This window comes from Bidens hawaiensis, unplaced genomic scaffold (assembly GCF_021521415.1).
Source record: "Bidens hawaiensis isolate Kalapana, Puna unplaced genomic scaffold, B.hawaiensis_p1.1 tig00000760_1, whole genome shotgun sequence".
Classification (NCBI taxonomy): Eukaryota; Viridiplantae; Streptophyta; class Magnoliopsida; order Asterales; family Asteraceae; genus Bidens; species Bidens hawaiensis.
Window position 1 is genome coordinate 2515569 of NW_027491043.1, and position 8505 is coordinate 2524073.

An 8505-nucleotide genomic window follows, 5' to 3' on the forward strand; every position below is an offset into this window, starting at 1 on the left:
AGGATACAGTACGATCGCTTCATTCTTGGTAAAGTGCACAGTGTAATCTTTGTCACAGATCTGCGATACACTCAGCAGATTATGCTTTAGTTCTTCAACGAAATTCACTTTCTCTAACGTCATTTTACCATTAGTCACCGTCCCAATTCCAGTAATCCTTCCACCGCTCTCTCCAGCAAAACTTACTCTTCCTCCCTGAACAGGTTTCCATTCGTGTAACAAATTCTTGTTACCCGTCATGTGCCAGGAACAGCCGCTATCCACAACCCATAGATTGATTGCAGCCCTGTTCAACTGTTCCTGCACGATTAAAACAAAGGATTAAAATCTAGGGACCCAAGACCTATTGGTCTTGGGTCGATACATCCCGTACTTTGGTTTTCAAAGTTAGTATTAGTATGATTTCTGTAAGTCCTAAAAGGATACCTTCTTGTAGATTGACTATGAGGCCATCCAAACCTTCGTGAATTAAATGAATTATTACTAATGGTTTGGTTGTTAACAGGGAAAAACTGTGATCGATTTCTTTGAAAACCTGGATTAGTCCAATGTCGGAACTTTGATGAGTTTTCATTTTTACCATTATAGTGGTTACTGTTAGTTCTATTCTCAGTTTTCGAAGGCCTCATACCTCTGAATCTCTGCTTCAGAGGGCAATCAGCAATCAGGTGTCCTATTTGATTGCATCTGAAACAACTCCTGTGTTCAACTTTCGTCTCAATAGTTGTTTTAGATGTTGAGGCTGCATTACTGCCCATTTGTCTAACATATGGTGGGACATACGGGTTTAGTGGAGAATTCTTTTCAGTTGGTTTATTTTCCTCTCCACGTTTTAGTAACACTTCCTCTACTTTTGTCTCACTCGACTCGGATGTCTTGTCCGAATTTGATGAGACAGGACTAGGAACAGAAATCTTAACACTCGAAACAGGCTTACTCGTTTCGCCTTTACTAACTTCTGGATCTTTAATAGTAACCTTAACCGGAACTGTCTGACCAATTTCAACATCAACAGATTTCTGATTACTAGGATCATAAGTATAGTTATGATTATAAGGTGGTGGAACTTCATGATATCCAATTCCTCCCCTTTTAACTGGGGAACTTTGATCACTAACGAGGTGATCAAGTATAGCGGAGGAATTTCTAAATTGCTCAAGTTTTCTGTTTAGTTCCACCACTTTCACCTGGTGATCAGCTATCTGTTTATCCCTTTCAGTTATTAGCTTGGTTTTCTCTTCTAACACTTCATAGCTAAGATCAATTACTTGTATTTTTTCAGCTAGACTAGCTTTAAGACTTCTGATATCTTTCTCACTAGCTTTTATTTTTACCTTTTAACTATTTTCTCTAGCTTTAGTGTAATGATGATCTTCTTTTAATATTTTAAATTGAGCATCCAAACTAACAAACTGATCAGTTATAGTTGTCAATTGTTCAGATAGATTTTCACATTTCGTACAAGGGAGTTTAGTACTTACCTCGGAGAGTTGGTCTGTCACTTCTGCCATGTAAGCTTGATTTTCTCCAGTCACTTTCTCACTTCCTGCAGTTTCGATGTTCGCCAAATTGGCCTGTTCGAACACTTCCTCAATATGCAGATTCCAGTTGTACTCCCCGTTCTGTCTGGATATCATCACCCTATTCTCACTACTTCCTCCACTCTGTTGTGTAGACCTGTTCTGACTGCGTTCAACTCTGTCATTTGTGCATTCCTTAGCAAAGTGGCCATTCTGTTGACAGTTGTAACACCGCACCTTTGACTTATCAAAACCTGGTCTCTCACCAACAAACTTTCTACCTGTCTTCTTCATAAACCTCTTAACCCTTCTTACAATCATAGCCATCTGCCACTGCAGATCCATCTCTTCCAGATCATCAGCATCGATCTGATCATAGTCTTCGTCTAAAGTTGCAGGGTCAACAATCTTACCTTTAATGTAATTTTCGTACGAAGCAATGAAAGATGCATAGAGAGCAAACTGCTGTTCAGCAGATTTAACACTCATGGGCATCTTAGAGTAGTTGTTGTTAGGAACACTTGAGGAAAAACTACCCTTGGTTGCTTGAGGTTTAGAAGCATTTGATCCACCAGCTACAAAACACACATCACCATTCATGTTGAGAGATACATGACCTTCATGTGTTGAGTTAGTGCCCGAGTCTCCCTTTGAGTAGTAAGCAGATGATTCAGACTTCGAACTTGAACTTGAATTAACTTTCGCACCATACATTCCAGGATCCTGAACCTGATCAGTTGGTGTCTCTTTTCGAACCATGTGAAGTTCAAAAGTTCGTAGTTTGTTGACTGCGGTTTCTAAGTCATAGTCGGCAAACTCTTTATCTTCTCTCATCAAGACAGTGTACATCTCCCATTTTGGTGGGAGAGCATCAAGAAGCTTTTCTACGATCTCATCTTCTTTGTAAGCAATGGAATAATTGCTGAGTTCGGTCATCAGATGATAATATCTCGTGATGATATCATCAAGTGATTCATTCTTCAGATACTTGAACATCGAGAATTGGGTTTTGAGTAGTTTAATCTTGGATGCACGAATCCCCACATTACCCTCAAATCGGTTTTCAAGCTCTTCCCATAGCTCTCTGGCGGTTTTATACTTCCTGAAGGTGTGAAGAATCTCTTGTGGAAGAGCCATTGTAATCGCAGCATGAGCTTTGCTTTCAGCCTCATACATCTTCTTTTCTTCCTTTTCCATCTTGTTGTATTTCTTAATCTGTTCACGACCCTCATACAAAGCAGTTGGTGGAATGTATCCATCTTGAATGCACACCCACATCTTAGCATCTTGGTATTTAACATATTGCTCAAACCGATCTTTCCACGCCACGAAATCGGTACCCTTAAGCATCTTTGGTGCCTTAGTAGCTGAACCCGCTTCCACTTCCATCTTCACCAGTTCCGTAAAACTTATCGAAGTCATCTTTTACGAAACAAAAACACAAAGAAACTCGAAAAATAAAAATTTTAATCTTAAAAGTACTGTAGGCGAAGTTGTGGATAACTTCGCTTAAGTCTTAACTTCGCTTGAATTCTTAACTTCGCTCCCTTTTTAAATTCGCCTGAATCGGCGAAGTTGTAGATAACTTCGCATAAGTTAAGCGAACTTGTGAGGTAGGCGAAGTTGTAGATAACTTCGCTTAACCTTATATCTTCGCCTAAACCCTACAAACAGTAGCGACAACTTCGCCTGATAAACACGATGATTTTGCAGGTTTGATTTCTGGATTTTGCGAGGTATGCGAAGGTGTAATGGGTTGTTTATGATGGTGGGAGGTGAGTAGGACACAAAAACTCGGTAAACTCGTCCCGCGAATAGTCGAACGGAACGATTTCTACACCCGCGTGATAATCCCGAACCACACAATCACGAGCAAATGCTCTGATACCATTTGTAGGTTCCCAGCCGGATCTACACGGAATATCTCGTTCTACGTAAGTGCGGAATCCCTACGTAAGACGATACGAGCGTAGAAGACGATACACAATAACACGATTAAACACACGTTACAATAAACAAAGACACGTTGTATTGCAACTGGAAACACGTGATTCACTGATCACCGATTACACAAACTCAATAACTCGTAAACTGAAAACTATCTCTGATCCATAAACTCAGCCGTAACCTAACAGCTTATAAAGCACGACAACTTCGCCTAGCATGTTTAGGCGAAGTTGTCCCTAACTTCGCTTGTTCCACAAGTTCGCCTATAACAAACGAACTTGTGAGAACTTCGCTTAATACAAAACACAAATCCAACTAACTCGATTACAGACACTATATACTGAACTACTGACATCATGTACCAACAGAGAGTATTTTGGACGATGTTTTATCTAGACGATTGTTATGTTTAATACTGTTGTTTTCGTGTTTTATCTTATTAGACGATGTTTTATGTTTATGATATATATGCGTATGAAATTTTTTGGATTTGTGTTGTTTTGAAAATCTGGAAATTATCATGAAATGTAGGAGAACGGGTCAGGAAAGGAACCGAAAATAGAGCAGGGCTGGACAGCATGCCTGCTACTATTAGCGGCGACATGTGACTATTAGCGGCGACACATGTCGCGGCTAAAACCCTGTATATTAGCGGCGAAATATATTATTAGCGGCGACAAAGTATTAGCGGCAACCGTGACTTATTAGCGGCGACTTGTGACTATTAGCGACAAGCTATTAGCGGTGATTTTGGTAGCTATTAGCGGCGACATGTGTCACCACTAATACGCAGTTTTCTTGTAGTGAATCACGAAAGAGGATGGTTAGAGATCATGGTCTAGTTGAATTATTTCTGTCAAATTAAATAAAATTTCACCTATTATTGGATTTAGTAATGTTTTTCAAATGACGATACTATATTTCAACTTGTGCTCGGCTTTCAACTATGATAGGTTCTTTAAAAACCTAGTATTCAACTTTGTTATATTAAAAGTGACAAATTGCACTTGGGCAATTGCCAAGAAAGATAGGTCACGACTAGTTGCATACAAAACTTTTGCGTAAATAACTAATAATGCCTTTACAGTTATTAAGTGCGTAATATAAAGGCCTGTTGGCTTCCAATATTTAGCAATTTGAGTTATTTTGTCCAATATTAAATATAAATAGCTGTTACCTGAAATATCTAAAAATGTTAAATGTTTATGTGTTCTCATACTCGTTAATTCATATGAATTGTAATCAAGAACGAGTGTTAACACAAGAATATTATCCTTGCTCAGTTCCCTAAGTCAGCTTCATTCGCTTGCATGCTCAATTTATTCATTGGTGTCTTCTTTTTGCAAGCAAAAAATATCCTATATCAAACCCATTCCACTAAGCTGAATTAGGTAACTGTTTCTAACTATTTTGTTTTATTTATAATATGGGTGGTTATTTTTGTTGCATCTTCTTCCCTTTCACATATGAAATGGATGTTCTTTTCGCTAGCAACAAATTAGTAATGTTCAAATGGTTGGTTGGGACATGCAGGGCTGGTTCAAGGAGTTACTTCAAAATAGGAGTTGACCCTTTTGAAAATAGTAAAACTCTACAAAGAAAGTTTAGCCCGCACCACATTTGCACTTGAGAAATACTCCACTACCTCCTTTTCATGCTCGAGCCCTGCCATTTTGGCAAAATAAATAAATAAATAAATAAATAAGCCCACACACTCTCGAATACCACTAGGACATAGCCCATTGTCTTTTGCTCACATTAATCTGATAGCGGCAAAACAATTGATTCACATAATTAAGCAAACTTGTTAAAGTAATCCCACGGCCAAAGTTGTCGCTTAAACCCCAAAACTTAGATGAAAAATGTGTTATGCTATAACTATATCCTTGCGGTAACTATATATCTATGCGATACCTATACCGTCCGACACAATACATTGCATGAACTATATCAATTCAACTACTACCATGCATGTGATTACTTAATAACATGCGAAGACTTACTTCAGTTTTTGAGAAACCATAATTCAATTTGTTACGGGTGCTCGAACCGTTTAGTCTTGTAAATAAATTAGCATCGTTACTATATTCCACACACCTCGATTATCAATCCTTTGTGGTCCTATGCAAAACCGTTAATAAAGCTTTTTAGTCGACAAGTACCTTATACCGAACCGAACCAAACCAAACCTTGTGGTTGATATTCGATGATGTTTGGAATTAACATAAACCTTTGATATAGTTAATCTTTGCCAAACATAATCCTTAATTCTTTACTAATGAGTTTGGATACAAGAAGGGTGTTTCTAGTTTTCCTCTGAGTTTCTCTTTCTACTCTTTTTCCATAGCTTGTAGAACCGTTTTTGTTCTAACAAAGGAGATGAGGTTGGGGTTGATTATTAGTAAAGTATTAGGATAGTTCCACATTACCCTCTTTAACTACCAAATCTCATTATTTTCTTTATATTTAATATAAATCAGTTGCCTCAATTAAATACTTAAAGTTTATCAAACGAAATCTCGGGATGTTACAGTTGCACACATTCATGTGATAATGATATGTAATATAAATATATACGTAAATCCTAAATATTGTCAATTATGTTAACCGGTTGTTTCAACAAATTTGTTGGAGTAAATAACTAAATGTGCCGTTTATATATTCGCATAACTGGATGGTTTTAGCCAAGAGTCAAAGCGGATCAAAGGTATTGCAAAATGTGTATAATCATACGGAGCTTATCTGGAATCTATCCAAAAGAAACATGCAAAAAACCAAATTTATGAGCTTTGAGTTGTTTGGGTCCTTACAACCTAGTTTTCCAAGTGTTTTGAGTTATGCGAATTAAAAGCCGTCAAGTTGATTTATTGGAATATACGTTTTAATTTTTGAACATAGAAGTTAGAAATAATTACAACACATATATAAAATCAAATATATTCAATTTTCTTGTGATTTTAATATTTTTAAAATCAGAATAATAAATGAATTCGTTCTTAATTGTTTGTATTCAAGCTGGATTGTTCACACACACATATGAATGCCAAAAAACATAATAAAACAAAATAAATAAACCAGCATGTAAATAATACTAATACAATGGAGGATTAAAGAGCGTTTATAATTCAGTTACGTACAATATACATTAACTCAAATGCACAGAAGAAGAAGGTAAATATGATACTACATATTTACAAATATTTTAGCATAAAAGCTACTTGTGTTTATTTAAAAAATGAAAAGATAATCAAAGGAAATAACATACAAATGAATAAAAGTTCATAATATTATTAGTCTTTTCATAAACCCCATGTCAATGTAAATCTTCTAAACCTGAAAGCAAGCAATATACAAAGGATAATTGAGCATGTGAAATGAATATTATGAAATACATGAACAAATTAACAGAAACAAAATATTTAGTGTTTGGAGGCTTTTCGTCAATACCTTATTTAAGACCTTGTTAATGAAGTCCTTCATATCTAACATAAGTTGATCGGATTCTGGCAACTCCGAGAAGAGAAAGAACTCATGAAATGTGTTTGGGTAGTCAATCAAGTACGCTTCCTTCCCGGACTTCTTGAGCCAGTGGTAGTACCTTATATGTCGGTCCCGGAGGGTATCAAACCCAGCCGCGACCACCATTGTCGCGGGAAAATCCATTTTGGATATGTCCACGGCATTGGGCCCCGTAACATTGATGATAGGATGGTCTCGGTTGAAGGGTTCACCTAGGGGCATGAACGCGTTCCAAAACCAATCGGTCCGCTTCATTGTCACGAGAGGTACTGATCCATCCATCCGTATTTCAGAATCTGTTCGCTCCTCCCCGCCGAGAAACGGTTGGATCGCCACTAGCCCAATTACCTACAAGCCATCATACTGTTCATCAGCAATCATGCGGGTGGTATTTGTTGTTGGATTTTAGATCACTCATTTCTTCTTAATTTCTTACAAAATACAACTTACGTGTGTACGATGCTTCAATTAGAAAGATACGAATTTGTTGATTTTTCAAACTAGGAAATTAGATATGTTTATATACGGATAATAATGCATGAATCCAGTAGCATATGTATACATATATATAGTTAAGTCGTACCTGGAGTTGCTGGAATTTTAATTGGGAGGCTCTTAGAGTCACATGATGAGCTAGGTGTCCGCCAGCGCTATCACCGACGATAAAGCACCGTGAAATGCTGGCATTCTCCGGTAGCCATTTTGACCGGTTATCTTCATTGTCCAGAAATTTCAGCACATCAAACCCATCGTCATGTTGGGAAGGGTGTCGGTTCTCTGGTGCAAGACGGTAGTCGACAGAAACAACAATGGCACGCAATTCGCTCGCGAACTTGCGGCCCACATAGTCTAATATCGCCACATCCGGGGAGAGGAAAATATATCCACCGCCGTGAAAGTACACCATCACCGGGAGATCTTCTTCAGCGTATTGCGTGGGGACAAATACACGGAACCAGAGATTGCGAGTTGGATCCACCATGACATCGTGTGTCTTGACACCGTTGACGGGTATGGACAATGCCGGGATCTGAAAGTCCACGAGATTGAGAAGACCGCGGGGCACCGTGCCGTCATCCCCGAGAAGTGGGTCGATTGCAAGGTCTATTGCCGATAGTACAATTCGTGTTCTCAAGGGCAAGGATAGCTGAGATTTCGGAGTTTCCGCTGCTGCTGATGATTCCATAATTAATTGAAAGACTTTTGTGATCAGAGAGGTACGTATTCAAAATTCAGGTTGTGTGACAAATGCTAAACACATCAACTCTATTTATACTGCAAAATATGCGACGTTATATCACACCATCTTTGAATATTTCAATATTTCAGTCAAATGAAACCTTCACCTGCATGTTCACACCAAAAAGGTTGGTCATGGTCAGGGTCTAGTTGAATTAAAAAATTCATCTTCAGTCAATAACTAATGTCTATTACAACTTTTTAGTTTTGTCAAAAATAAAAGGCTCTATTCATGATTTTCCCCTTCGTTAACTTGTTTTACATTGAATGTTTGTCCGTC

The 8505-nt window shown here is 37.9% G+C and overlaps 1 pseudogene; it reads right to left on the minus strand.

Moving 5' to 3' along the window:
- Window positions 1–6794: 6794 nt before the first annotated feature.
- LOC143534941 (putative carboxylesterase 18 pseudogene) lies at window positions 6795–8172 on the minus strand (annotated as a pseudogene).
- Window positions 8173–8505: the final 333 nt, after the last annotated feature.